Here is a 15,602-nt window from a genome sequence, read left to right on the forward strand (position 1 = left end):
TAGTTCAGTCTCTGGCGCAAACTTGCCGCGCAAATACGGTGGTGACACCAACTTTCTCTGTGCCTCAGTTTCCTCATAAGCAACATGAGGTATTCAGGACTAGATCTTTTTGGTGTCTAAAATTAACACCTAGGTATGGCTGAGGTGAGCACAGAGAGGGGTGGAGACACTAGGCTTATTGGTTATCTGGAGGGTAGAATTCTACCCCAAGCAGAGAAGAAGGGCATTTCATGAATAGGCAAAGATGACAAACAGACGTTAGGTCAGCAGCGAATGGACCAACAGAGCAGAGGGGGTATGGGACGGAGAACTAAGACGAGATTCTGCTGGACAGAGCCAGACAAAAGAAGCCCTTGAAGGGGAAAGCCAGTGTTACCCTGTGGTGACCTCAGCTTGTTGAGAGGAAGGCCAAGTTTACCCTTATTCTTAAACTTTTTACTCTTGGCAATATTCCAATCTGAATATATTGCCTTACTTCAGACAACTACAACTCTATCAGACTGCAGAAAGTGGAACATCGGGCCCTCTTAATACATTGTCCACATTATATGTCTGCATTATATTTATATAACTTGCCTCTTTTATCCAGAGTGCTGCCAGGGTGGAAGGAGGACTCATTCTCCTGTAGATACAGCATTATAAAGGATAAATAGGCAACAAAATTGCCTACCTTGATCTATGTAACTTGGATGCTAGCTACCACAAGAAGCCTGTCCTCCTGGTTATAACCTAGTCCCACCCAGCTGGCCAAGGCAGAAGCCTGGAAGCCATCCTTCAATTATTGGACTACTTTCCTCAGGCCTTGTATCTATAGTTTATGTCTGAGTTCTAAGGATAGAGGAATAGAGAGCAGAAAGTTTTTTGTTTGTTTGTTTGTTTTTTTTTTCGGTACGCGGGCATCTCACTGTTGTGGCCTCTCCCGTTGCGGAGCACAGGCTCCGGACGCGCAGGCTCAGTAGTTGTGGCTCACGGGCCCAGCCGCTCCGCGGCATGTGGGATCTTCCCGGACCGGGGCACGAACCCGTGTCCCCTGCATCGGCAGGCGGACTCTCAACCACTGCGCCACCAGGGAAGCCCCAGAAAGTATTTTTTAACAGAGTAATTTTCACTTAAAACTCCATCAGGTATTTAGAAGCATCTGCCCCAACTCTGCACAGAATATACTATGACTCCGGCACATGCTCCAAAGAGCAAAGCACCAACTGGCCTCGGGTGGGCTCTGTGCGTGAGTGATTCCGGATGGCAGGGTTGGCTGGATTTCAGGCACTTCCAGTCATGGAGAGCTCAGCAACTTTAGATCAGAAGATGAAGACAAGACCACAGCTGTTCATAATATGAGATGTGCTCCCCCTCCCTCCAAGGTGCCAAGAAATAACTTGAGGAACTTTGTAGAAGTACAGTCTGCAATAGTATGTAGGGATAAGAGCCAGGGATGGAAAGATTATACTCAGAACTATGTTTTATTTAGAAATAAAACTGCAACAATTAAGTATAATTGCCCCAATTTCATGGGCATTTTTGGCTGCTTACCCAGCATCTACTTTCCACTTCTCCCTTCACAACAACTTGTTTTGCTGAGGCATCCACCCCCTTGTCCCTCCTACTCACAGTCACGTCCTATTTTCTCTAAATGGTTCATTTGGGAACCACATTCTCCTCAATCAAGATACCATATTATTTGACCCATTTACTGAGCAACTGCTCAGTATACAAGAGGGAGCAAAACTAAATAATTTGCCTTTCAGGCTAAAACCTGGTGGTGGGGAGAGATAATTAACCTTCTTTCTATATATAAATACAAACATTTGATGTTTAAATTAGTGCTCCCAAAGCATAGATGATTTGTTTAATTGTAAGTCCTAATGAACTTCCAAGAAGTAGTTGGAAATAATTAGAAGAAAAAGTTTTCTTGGATGTCTTTCAAGATATTCAGAAGAACGATCATGGAGGAAGAAAAATAAATTTAAGTGTTCAATATCTCACAGCAGGTCAGCCGGTCATGTCAACGAACCTCTTACCATCTGTTTTTTGTATTCTAAAGTGACCCCATGAGCATTATACTTATTTTCGTTAAGTGTTTAAAGTTTCTCAGATAGGAAAGCTCATGTTCATAAAAATCATAAACGTGGAAAACTTAGAAATTTTATTTTGTGTCTAAGAAACACACAGTTGAGACTGGTCTCTAGATGTACAAGGAGGTACAACAGTTCATTGAGTTCCAAAGGCAAAAAGCTCTACATCCCCCATGAGAATCCAGCGTTTTACTATTTGCTTCTCAGGCTCACTCAACTCTACACAGAGAGGCAGAACCAATTTAAAAATGGAGCACATTCCAAAAGACCCCTGGTAAATGGTTGTTTATTTCTACAGGAAAATGTGTTCCACCTTCTATTGGTATAGAGGGTTCCCAGCTGCTTTGCCTGTAAAAGCTTTTTAACCCATAATGATTCTCAAATGTGGGATCTAACCATAGGTTATCAGTGTTTTTATGGAGGAATATGTCTCAGAGACCAGGGGGTAACCCTGATTGGGAAGATGGCAACTTGAAAGGCAAAGATTTCCTTACCCTCCCCCGTCTTCTCTCCATCAACCTACTATTACCATAACCAGCCAATTCTCACTTTAGGATTTATGAGGGAGGAGGGCTATCATGATCTGCATGTTCCTCCTTTCTGCAGCCCACTCTTCTTCTTCTTCTTCTTTTTTTTTTTTTTTTTGGCCGCACCCTGCGGCACGCAAGACCTTAGTTCCCTGACCAGGGATTGAACCTGCGCCCCCTGCAGTGGAAGCGTGGAGCCTTAACCACTGGACCGCCAGGGAAGTCCCTGGCTCACTCTTCTGAATTACTTATTCCTCCCTCATCTCCCTAAGAGGTCCACACAGGGCATCATTCTTACAGCCTCCTCATTCTCCCCTCAGGATACCAGGTCCCATCTTACTATTCATTTCAAAGCATTCCCCCTAAACTCTTGCACAAAGTAAATAAGAATGCCTGGGTATCAGAGTTTCAAAATTCAAACTGGCATAAATTATAAATATATCAAACTTGAAAGTGCTATGTAATTGTAATGTGCTTCTATTATTGCTTTGATATGCTGAGGAAGCTCTCCTGAATCATTCTTATACACGATTACTCACGTCTGTATGACTTATAGTTTTATAGCTAATATGTGTCTCTCTAAACTCTGATATCAAGATACATGGCCTCATAAAAATGTTTATGCCACATTTTCTAGTTGTGAGAAGTTCTACAAATATTGGAATCGCAATTGTTTATATGAACAGTGGGGAAGAATATTAGTATTGGCAACAGGCCACCAAAATGGCCTGAACTGCTTTCCAGGTACAATACGGGTTAAACAGGCTCTGTTTGCCAGAGGACTTCCCACACATAGCTTTATATCTAATGAGGAAAAAATACACTCCAAAATAGTTTTCAAATGAACTTTTGGAAAACAACCCTGGCTTAAATTGAAGATTGCCTGCGTGTAACATATGCTGTGTATACACATGGTTTTACTGACGGAACCCTTATTAGGTCCCAGTCTTTCCCTACAGAATCTTGAATGTTCAAATATTCTTGAAAACTTTTGAAGTTTTGAAATTTTTCTTTGGAACGTTCCTTTTGCTAAGAGAGAGGTCTTCCCAGATCCCAGTGGTGGTGCGTGCTGAGTCAGCCGGTGCCTCTACACCTTCTGGGGTTTTATCTAGCGTTGCCTCCTGGATGGACAAGGGAGAGGAGGGCACAGAGCAGAGAATTAATGCACCGAGCCAGGTGTTCCACAGCTGGGGGATGTGGTTCCCAACTCTTCACCCCATCACCTTGACCCCAGGAAGGAAGAAGGTCATTCCCCTGGGAAGGGTTCTTCCAAAGCCTCTCACGCAGTTCAATTTCACAACTTTAAGCCTGCAGATAAAGGAGACTTTTTTTTCTTAAGTAAATATTTTAACAAATAAATTTTCCATATAGGCAAAATATTGCCAAAATTAGTAATCTGCATTTTGTTTAGAAATAGACTTTGCAAATGCATTTAAATGTGAATTTAGGATGGAACACACACCTTGGCAGGTGAAACTTGGCTACAACGTGTTTCAAATGATTATTTTGCCAATACTTATATTGTTGAAAGAGAGGGTCCCCAAACCTCCAGTTAAAATGATAAAGTATGGAGTTTCAAAAACTGGCTCTGAATATGGGGTGATTAAATAAAGCTAAAAGACCCATCATTACAACTTATAACTACCTATAATTCTTTTTTTTTTTTTTGGCACGAACCCATGACCCCTGCATCGGCAGGCGGACTCCCAACCACCGCGCCACCAGGGAAGCCCTACCTATATTTCTTAATGGTAATTCTTTATTTGTCATTAACTATTTTCAGTAAATTGACTTGTACTGTACTTCCCTGTTATTTTTATCATTAATTTAAAAACAGTTCCTTAAGACTAAACTGTATTTGCAGGTTTTATTAAAAAAACTATATATATAAACATATAAATGTAGACAGAGCAGAATAATGGTGCATCCTTTCATCTGCCTTCCACAGTGATCAACTGATGGCCAATCTTGTTTCATAACTTTCCCCACTCAATCTCATTCCACTCAATCTCATTCCACTCACAGATTACTTTTTAGCCAATTTTATTTAAGTACAATTTGTATACAATAAAATCCACCATTTTAGCTGTACATTTCTGTGAATTTTGACAAGGCATACAATTTTGTAACCTCCTTTACTATCAAGTTATCAAGATATAGAATTTTCCCATCACACCAGAGTTCCCATGTTCCCTTTCATAGTCAATTCCCTATCCTTAGCCCCATCCCCTGGTAATGCTGTTCTCTATCCCTGTAGTTTTGCCTTTGTGAGAATGTAATATAAATATAATCATACAATATGTAGTCTGTATATGAATCTGGCTTCTTTTACTTAGTCTAGTGCCTTTGAGATTCATGTATGTTGCCAAAAATACTTGTGTTTCGTTGCTTTCTATTGCTGAGCGGTGTTCCATTGATTAAATGTAGCATAGTTTGTTTATCCATTCACCAGCTGATGCATATTTGTTTTCTTTTGTTTTTTCCACTTTTTTGGCAATTGTTAATAAATATATCTACTCTAAACATCCACATTCAGGTTTTTGTATGGATTTATATCTTCATTTCACTTGAGTAAATATCTGAGAGACTGATGAGTTGTGTGGTAGTTTATATTAAACTTAATAAGAAACTACTAAAGCGTTTTCCAAAATGGCTGAACCATTTTGCATTTTCACCAGCAGTGTACAATGCCCTGTATCCACACCAGCATTCAAATAACTGGGATCTAATTGTGATTTTAAGAAGAATTTCCCTAATAAATGATAATGTTGATCATCTTTCATTTGCTTATTTGCCAACTGTATCTCATTTTTAGTGAAGTATCTGTTCAAATCTTTTATTAATTTTTAATGATGTTTTGTTATTATTGCGTTTTTAGAGTTCTTTATATATTTTTAGAGTTCTCTATACGTTTATATATATGTATATTATATTTTCTCCCAGCCTGTGAATTACCTTGTTTATTTTCTTCTGTGTCTTTCAAATAAAGAGATTTTTTAAATTAAAAAAATAATAATAAAATAAAAATAGAAGACCCATCGTGAACAAAACGGTCCCTTCAGTTTAAAAGTGCCACCACATGTTTATCTCTAAATGATCTCTTCTCTGACTCTTCCTCAGGCTTATTTTTTATAGCAACATCCTCCCCACCAGACTGTCCCAGCGGAAAATCTGGCCAGGAGGGGAGGGGAGAAAAAGTTACCTGGACTGAAGAGGCAAAGAAGAAAAATGAAAATCTGCCCAAGAAGAAAATTTAGGCCTAGAAAATAATGGTTATGAAAACAATTAGAATATTTCCTATCTCGGAGGTGCTCCAAGAAAATAAAACATGAGTGTATATAAAGCCATGTTTTAAGATTGCCCAGGGCTTAAAAGGCAGTTTTGTGAGAAATACTGGATAGTAAGATTTCTTGGAGTTTCAAAGTTTACTCTGCAATATTCTTCACATTCAGAACTACGAACAAAGAAATTTGGGCTAATCATGCTACATGAAGACATTTACCTGGGAACCCTCTGTACTTAAAACCAACACGCAGGCTATTGATTCCATCTGAATATATGTGAACCTTCTTAATTTTGAATCAAAAGAGTTTGTGAATAGTTACATATCAGGCACCAGGCTATAGATCATATATGCATAAGACCTAGTCCTGCCTTTGAACTGTCTTAGTCCATTAGAGCAGGAATTAACACCCAAGAAGGATTTTTAAGACCACAAAGCAGTGTCAAGAGGCACTACATAATTAAAATTGCTAAATGAATTGTTCTGAAGCTAACTTACATACGAGGAAGCAGATAGAATCAGGCTGGAGTCATTTATGAAGGAGGAGGAAACTGAACTGAGTTTAAGAGGATAGATAAGGTCTCAACAATAGTATTATTGCGATTACCCTCCAGCTCCATTTGAGAGCCTGCCAGGCTCTCACCACAGCTGGCATTGTACATGCACTCTCTGGACCCACAGCTAGACTGTAGCGAGTTTATCGTCATGATTTTATAGCTGAGGATGGCAAAAAACGTGCCTGAGGCCTCCCAGGAAGGAGATGAGCAGCCCAGGTCCAACTGACCCCAGAACCCACGGTGCTTCCCTCATGACAACTCCAAGGAGCAGAGACAGTTCTGGGTGGCAAAAAATAGACTTTTCTAGAACGTTTGACCTCAAGATGAAAAGCAAAAATAGGTCAGAGCTTATGGAGCAAGCAACAATGTATCCCTGTGAATTTTAGACTAGACACCTGACATAATTAACCCAGCCCTGTGGGTGGACCAGGCTGGTGGACAGCATGAACTGGAGGTTCATGAATTTGGAAAAACCAGAGAGAAGGAGAATCTGGTTCTTTTGCCCCGATGTGGTACCACGGAGGTACGTGGCATGGCTGAGCTGCAGGCAGTATCCCACATGCTAGGGCAGCAAAGAAGATGGTGGACTTGGACTTGGAGTTGTACTTGGGTATTTATAACTCGTCCTGTTTCTTAAAACTACTGGTTGTGAGACTTCGGGCAATGACTTAAATTTCTGAGAATTTCAGTCTCCTAACCTTGAAGCCCAATTTATGATGATAACTGCACGAAACTAAAAGGATGAAATAAGAAAAAGCATATAATGTGTAGTGTGTGGCAAACATTCATATACTCACTTTTCCCTTCTCTGAAGTCTGTGGAAATGGAAAAGAAGGGCTGAGACAGATAGGGAAGTAAATTTAGGGAGATCTAGTGACAAATTAGGTATCAGGGGTGGAGGCCGGGGGTGGGGGAGCAAGGGAGAGAGATGTCAAATGTGCACTTGAAACGATAAGCCTGCACAAAAATATCTTCATTCTCCTCAAATAGGAGTTAAAAGGTAGTTTTAGGAATAAGTGGCCTTAGAGGTGACTGGGAGATCCCCAATTGAAAACACTCAGAAAAGAGTTAGAAATGAGACGGAGAGCTTAGAAACAAAAGGGAGACCAGAAGAAAAAGGATTTGGTGATCATTTGCCTAAGAGCCTGGTTGCTATAATATTCCATTTATGAGGACTTGTGAAATTGCTAAACTCTGTTTTTCTTTGAATGACTATGCTTTAGAAATCAAAGGAATATATATGAAGTTACAACATTTTAAGAAATCCAATCCCACATTTTTTAAGACAAAGAATATTAAAAGAAAATACTCTACTTAATACAAGACTTAAGATCAATTGCAACGCCGAGTCTTTCAATTTAAAACACAATGATTGCTTTAATACCTGACTTAACTCTAGAAAGTCTTTATCACAAATGTAATCTGCCTCCAGAACAGGCTTTCCTTATGGCATAGAAAAGTCATGATAGTGTAAGGCAATAAACCGCAGATTTAAAAATTATGCATACCTTGGAAAATGCAGCTGAAACAGCAATAGTTGGGATCTGAAATGAGACAGGAAGCAAGGGGCCAAGACAGAGGCGGAGGGGATGTCAGCTTTATTCAGTAAACATGAATACAGGCCTTGCTTACCTAAAGCTATGGTGGATAATTCTGTTGTACGGACTTCCTAAGCTTGGTGAATCTGGTCCAGTGCTTCTACAAGTTTCTCAAATATTACAACTAACTGTCTGTTCCAGACACTAGATTCATTATCTACAGCTGCCAAAAGCAGATCTGGCACCACTGGACTCATCTGGTTCTTCTGACATTTTAAGTGACGGCCTTTCCGTGCCTATTAGATGGCCCCTTTGCAAGCCCCGGGCAGGTCTATCCAAGGTTCATCATCAGTGGCAGATGTTAAAAACATGAGACCTTCAAAAATCCTCCGCGAGCCCATACTTCATGGAGATTGGATATTCTATCTGGTTTCCAAAACACAACAATTATCTTGCACCTAGCTACATAACAAGTGAATAATTTATTAACCTCTGTGTATCTAAAGTACAGTTTTGAAACATACAAAGGAAAAACTGATAGAACTAAAAGAAAAAATTAACAATCCACTAAACACAATTAAGTTCCAAAACAGCTCCCTCAGAAAATGACAGAAAAGGTCAAATAGAGCAAAAGTTAAGTAAGGATACTGATGATTTGAATAACAGTTAAATGATTTTGATTTAATTGATAACTTTGTACCCAACAGAAAATAAGCATTATTTTCAAGACATGGGACAGTCACAAGTGAATAATTTATATGGGAAGTACATCTCTTTGGATCCTATTTCTAGGTCCTTTGGTACTCTAAATTTCTGTTACCACTTTTTTTTTTTTTAATCACATACTGCTTCACAGAAAGGTTACTTGTTAGATGTGTTTTACCTTCTCTGACGTACTTTACAACCTTTCCAAGGACAGAAGCCTTGTCTTCTTGCCTTTGCATCCCTCACAATACTTAGTGCTTTACACAAGTAGACATTCATTTATAAAATGATCATCCTGAAACACATCACTTTTCATGATGTATCAATAACAACCTATGCTAAATAATTTTACGCCACCTCTCTTCCAATAACGAGTCCCTCAGAATCTGTCAAATGTTATTAAGTTGGAGGTAGTTTAATAGCAAAAGGTTTAAGGAAACTTTCTTCCACAGTAGGGTTTCAGAACACTGAATGTCACCCTTTGCTGATCCCTGATCTCTTTGCCAGTGGCTTAGCCGAATGCTTCAAGATGCTTCACAAGCTGTATGCATGGAACATACAGGTCAGTCTGAGGGGCGAGCAAAACGGGAGGGAGTCCCCTCACCATCAAACTCAGGGCTGGCTCCATTACTGGTTATCCAGATGGAGCTCTTGGAGTCACTGTATAGAGTTTTATCCTCCAAATGTCCTCTCTGGCTCCTCCTACCGAGACACGTCACAATTATGGCTTCAATTCGTCTATATATCTTCCCATAACCCATTTCTGTGTTTGTGCTGGTCACTTCCTCTTTCCATAGTAAATCGGCATTTACCAAGCCATCTTCCACAGAACAATACAGTAATAGGTCAAAAAACTACCAGGTGGAAGGGGGCTTTGGGGAGGGAGGAGGAATTCCATTTCAATAAGTCTGAGAACCTTGCCTGTAACACTTCCTTGCTGAAGACGTACAGTTCAGGGCAGCATAGTAAAGGCTCTGCAGAAAAAGTAATCATTAACCTTGCTTAAATCCCAAACTTATCTGACCATGAAGCCCCCCTCCTCGTCCTTGTTTTTGACAGAAACCTATTACCATAATTCCACAAAATTGAGAACATACTGTCCTGAGAATCCTCTTATGCTCAATGCCAGGAACGGGAACTCGTTCCTAACTCCAAAGGTCATCCCTTCACGAGAAAACAAGTACCTTTTTTTTTTTTTTTTTTCTTAAATTATGTCCCTTTTCTCTCAAAAATGGTTGGGGACTTCCCCTCATACCTTTCCCAGATATAATGAAAGATCTACAATGAAGAAGTCTTCCTCCTTCACCCCTCCTCCCCACCAAAGGGTGTCTAGTCTCTATACCAGCTTAAGGTATGCAAACTTCCAGAAGATATTAAAAAAAATTTTTTTAATTCTAATTGTGGTAAAATACATATAAAATTTATCATCTTAACCATTTTCAAGCGTACAGTTCCGTAGTGTTAAGTACATTCACACGGTTATGCAACCCATCTCTGGAACTCTTTAAAAGGAGATATTTTTTAGTAGAGGAGAGGTGCCCATACTCAGAAAGCCAAATCTGTACGTCTTTCTGAACGCGTAATTTTGTGCTATGTTTTTGTAACCACTATATTTAGTTATTATAACACTTTTCATTTTCGATTCTCCTTTAAAAATTATTTTCATGACACCTCCACGTTAAGAGATAATCAAGGGATTTTGCAATGGAAGAAAACTGATGGAAAGCATCTCAATGACTTTTTAAAGATCCCGCTGCATTAAGTCCCTGTCCTCTAGCTTAGTGCCAAGAATGGCACCAGATGGGTACATTATTAGCAATGTCTAGAGCAGTATAATTAGTTATTTATTCACAATGTCAATCATTTTGCTGTATCCACCGATAATTCTATTAGCTGCCTTCCAATAAATCTATCAGCCTTAAGTCAAACACTTCCTAGAACACAGTGGCAAGGTCACCTACAGGATATGGAAAGGGCTGTGCAGTGCTGATTCCTCACTGAGCATCCTTCACTGCATTGATTGTAAGTCTTAAGGGTAATAAGCCACAGTATTGCAACCCCACAAAGCCTTCAGCTTCAAGACTTTGGAGGTACCACAGAGCACGTGGGCCTCCTGCAATTGCTCATGAAAGGGCCGTGAGAGTCCTCAGCTAGGGACGGAAGACGCCAGAGTGATGTTTATTCCCTCCAGAGAAGAGCATGACCACATGGTAGGGTTCAGAAAATGCTGGCAAGAACTGTAAAGGATGCCCCGAGCACCCCAGGGCCTGGTGTGTACCTTGGAACGTTTAAGTGGCATCTCTCAGATACTCGGGCAGCTCTAGGCTGTGTGCTCCTAAACTCCACCCCTGATACACTTTCCTCAAAGAACTGGGGCAGGTGAAACCCTGGACAAAAAGGCACCGAGAATAAAATGTGTGGGGCAAGTTTATTCAGGAAAAAAATATGTTTATATGAGTATGGGTACACACATATCTTTTTGGTGGTATTTCAAAGATGTAGTCTTTTTAAAAAATTATTTTATTAATGTATAGTTGATTTACAATGCTGTGTTAATTTCTGCTGTACAGCAAAGTGATTCAGTTATTCATATATATATATATATATATATACAGGCTTTTTCATATTCTTTTCCATTATGGTTTACCTCAGGATATTGAATATAGTTCCCTGTGCTCTACAGCAGGACCTTGTTGTTTATCCATTCTATAGGTAATAGTTTTCATCAAAGATGTAGTCTTGAAGCTGAATAACACAAACACACACATGCACACACACATGCACACACACACACACACACATCATACCAAGAGAAAATAATGCATTCTAATTCCTTTGGGGTCAAAAACTGTGAAAAATAGGCCTATATTCCTCTGATTTTTCAAAAATTAGCTGGAGAGAGCAGCGTTTCTCTCTAGAATTCTCTTGTTTTCCTAGCTTAATTTGATCAGCTGGTACCCAATGGCATCTGTTGGCCTGCTACCCTGGAGAGAACAGTTCTTAGCTATAGTTTGTGGGTAACAAACTGGTAGATTATTATTTTATACTGATGTACCATATACATTTTTGTGTACATGCCCAGATATTTGCTAGTCTGAGAACTAGAAGTTTTGCAGTTCACTTATCTACCCCAAACAATTTCAGAACACTTCAGAAGTATAACGTGATTTTTTTGGGGGGGTTATCAATTTAATTATATGTAGTCACATTTAAAATAAACAATTGTTTTAGAAATACAGGGGTACTTTTCCCTTTTGGAGGGCTAGTAAGAGGGAGTGTGGGGTAGCCTGGACCAGCCTGAGACCAGCATGGGGTGAGGGGAGTCTAGGGGGGCACCAAGGTGGAAGGCCATCAGAATACCTTTTCTGTTGTTGTTTTAAGAAGTTCTAGAAGGGAATTCCCTGGCAGTCCAGTGGTTAGGACTCCGAGCTTCCACTGCAGGGGGCATGGGTTTGATCCCTGGTCGGGGCATTAAGATCCAATAAGCCACACGGCACGGTGAAAAAAAAAAGTTCTAGAAAAGTAAAAAAGCTCCTTCTAACCCAACTATTTTTGTGAAAGGTAAACTGAGTCTCGAGATGGAGGCTGACCACTGCAGGGTCACCCACCCCTCCAGGCACTGGAGATGTCGCCCTTCCTGTATCCAATCTCCACCGTTGTTACCTCAAACCAGAGGCCTGGAGCCCTAGTTCTCGGAAGGGGGAAACATGACTTTTCTAAAGAAGGAAATTAGCTCATTCATTCTTTCAGCAAACATCTGAGCTTCCCTTATGTCTGGCTTTTTCTAGGCTATAGAGCAACAAGCCAAACATGCAAAGACCTGGCTCTGAGGGAGTTTATGTTTGAGTGGGTACCAATTTTGAAAAAGAGGTTCATCAGACGTTCAACACACTTACTTTAAATGAACAAGTGACTTTTAGAAGATATTCTTATCTGGTCACTGCAGTTGAAGACTGACAAAGCTATTTTCTCCAACACTAGATCATGGCTTCAGAAACAAACAAAACCGGATCGGTCATGGTAATTGAAAATGTCATGTACTCAGTAACACAGACCAGCAACCACGGAAGATCTAAGAGCTAAAGTCTACACGCCCACAGCAGCGAGGAGCCGGGGTCGCCACTGTCCTCATGGAACACACGCTTCTCAGGCAAAAATGCTTGTCCAAAATGGGACCAAAGAATCCTGAGCTAGTCCTGCTTTCCCTTCCCTTATTTTGCGTATCATATTACAAAGCAAACAGAATATCAGTGGGTCTCTCAGGGGAGAAAATATTTATTTTATTCTAAAAAAACATCACGAATCACCACAGCTATCTAACCTAACAAGGTGTCATTTCTTTCTTGGGAGACGAACCATGTATGTCTCTGATGAGCAGACAAGTCTATGAACTCATTTCCAGAGAAGGTAATCATTTCTGAAAAAGAAATGATTATTCCACTTCAAAAAAAGAAAAACAAAAAAGCGTTCAAATGACTGAATCTGTCACATATATAGAGTGGGCCTGACTGCGATCCAGGTAGGGGCACGTGACGATTTTCTTGGGCTCTGAGGCACTTTGGCCCCTTCCTCCATAAAAAAGAATATTAAAAATTATATTTTATGACTGTATTGGTATAAAGAAAAATATAATCCAGGCTGGGTTTGTTATTATATATTCACTATTTTTCTATTTATTTTGGGGGAAAGAATTAAAATTAAAACATTTTCATGGGCCACTAAAGGTATCATGGCCCCAGGCACTGTGTGTAATGGGTAAGTCAGCTCTGGACCTCAGACTCTTGATTTTTAAGCTACTTAGCATCCTAGTCATACATTAGACAAAAGAACTTCTAGGACTTTCTTGCCAGTAATGAAGATCTGCGGTAAGAAAACCACTATTTTACCAGTTAACAAAATACCGATGAACGCTGAACTCCAACACAAGCAAAGACATCTTTACTCCATTAAAATACCATTTGTCTTTGTAATAACTTTGAGTACCTCAACAAGAATAATGCAGTGTATCAAATATTCATAATTCCAATAAAGCATGATTATTTTGCTAGTTAAAGGCAGACTCTAACCCCTTGTTGCACTTATGCTTTAATGTTCTTTTTATTTCACTGTTTGGTTAAAAAAAAAAAGACCTGGTGTAGAATTGAAAGTATAAATGAGTAAAAGGATAATGCTGTGCTTACCAGGACTGAGTTTCTTCACATATTCCTTCCATTCTAGTAAGCATTTGATATGGAATTGAGTAATAATGTCAGTTTAACATTTCAAGTCTTGCCAAACAGCTTATGATGTGGTCAGAGTATGATAAATTAAAGGACTTAGGAAAGGAGAAACAGAATAAAATAATTGCCTAGACCTTAAAAAAAGGGTATATCTCCCTCCTTCCTTTCCCTCTTATTGTTCATTGTGGTTTTTCAAGTACTACCACCACAAAATTGCATTGAGATTTTAAATCTTAAAGAAAAAAGAGGAACTTAAAAAGAACAGGAAGAACTTTTCTCGCCAGTGAAAAGCATTTAAAATATTACCCAAGAGACTGACTCATTAACAGTAGAGGGCCAACAGGAAGAAATGATTCCAATTTGGGTCACACTATGGTTTACTCTTCCTGACTCCGTTTTTATTCCTCATGTATGTATTTTGAAATATGAATTTTCTTTTGTATTTCACCCTTTGGTTATAATATTTGTTATTCTGTCTTACAAAATAGTTAAAAAACAATAAAAATTTTGCTCATAGAGAGTACTTACACAAAAATACCTAACAAACCTAAATTACTAATTTATTAATCTTTTAGCATGTATCATACTCAAGTGGTAAAAAAATGAAAACAGCTCACTTTTTGGTTGAAGCCTTTCCAGTGTCTTCACCCACCAACTGCTAACATCCGTCTCTACCTGTAGCAGAAACACAAAATATAAATTGCTTTTTACTTTTCCAGAATGATTTCAGTGGAACACGGATGAGAAATCTGGACCAATTTTAAGCGGCAAAAGGAAGACTGGATGCAAAAAGACCGTAATTTTCCTAGGAAAAAGTCACCTATGCTACTGGTCTATAACGGGCCTATAGCAGTAATCATAACAATTTAATTTAAAAAACAACTTACAGGGTGTGGTGTTAGAAAGTTACTGTCCGTCCAATCTTGATTTTCCCTTTCCCTTGAAATACTCAGAAAATCTAAAAAAGACTTGAACTTTCAATAGCGCTAAAAATTAAGTTCAGTGACTTGCCAGGAGCCAAGAAGAATTTCCTCTACCAGGAAGAGAGACGAAACTCCAAGGAGCATAAGGAGAACGGATGATTTCACTCAGGCTCAACCCTCGTATCCTTATCTCTGAAACGCAAGTCTTCCACAGGATGTGAACCGCCTTCTAAGGCCATGGCCACTCTATCCCTGAGCTCCTCTCTATGGCTGTAGCCAATAATTCCTCTCAGTTTCCATCTTTGAAAAGTACTTGGGGTGGGAAGGTAGAAGTTAATGGGGGTGATGCTTAGATGTGGTATAATCTGGGGTTGCTTTTTTTCTGGTCACTATTTTTGAAAAGAAAGAACCACAGACATTATATAGAAAAAACAAATGTGCCTAGAAATGTATCAGATAGGTATCTTCATGAACAAAAGTTACTTGAAAATATTTCCAGTTGACTGAGGGATGAATCCAAATAAAAAGAGTGAAAAAGTAGTCACGTAGTAGCACGGCTGGTAAGCGTTAAGAGCAGTAAATAGGGAATAAAATATGCTAATTATTCTAAAACCAGTCCAAATAGAGTGCAAACTTCCAAATTTTTGGAAAAAATGTTTAATAAAAACATTACTATAACAGTTAAGCTCATCTAAGTCTGAAATCCTGGATCATGTTATGAAAAACGGGGAAATGAGTGGGGATACACGGTAAAAGCAAGTTAATTTCATTTTGGGTG

At 39.3% G+C, this 15,602-nt stretch overlaps 1 protein-coding gene across 1 annotated transcript in view; it reads right to left on the reverse strand.

Annotated features, from left to right (window-relative positions):
• Positions 1-14,565, reverse strand: part of PLEKHG1 (pleckstrin homology and RhoGEF domain containing G1) — a 176,306-nt gene extending 161,741 nt beyond the window's left edge. Inside the window, exon 1 of the mRNA XM_028494329.2 lies at positions 14,519-14,565. The gene's annotated coding sequence lies outside the window, so the exon portion shown is untranslated. The remainder of the gene's footprint in view (positions 1-14,518) is intronic.
• Between the last annotated feature and the right edge of the window lie 1,037 nt (positions 14,566-15,602).

Source organism: Physeter macrocephalus, chromosome 10 (genome assembly GCF_002837175.3).
Source record: "Physeter macrocephalus isolate SW-GA chromosome 10, ASM283717v5, whole genome shotgun sequence".
In the NCBI taxonomy this organism is placed as follows: domain Eukaryota; kingdom Metazoa; phylum Chordata; class Mammalia; order Artiodactyla; family Physeteridae; genus Physeter; species Physeter macrocephalus.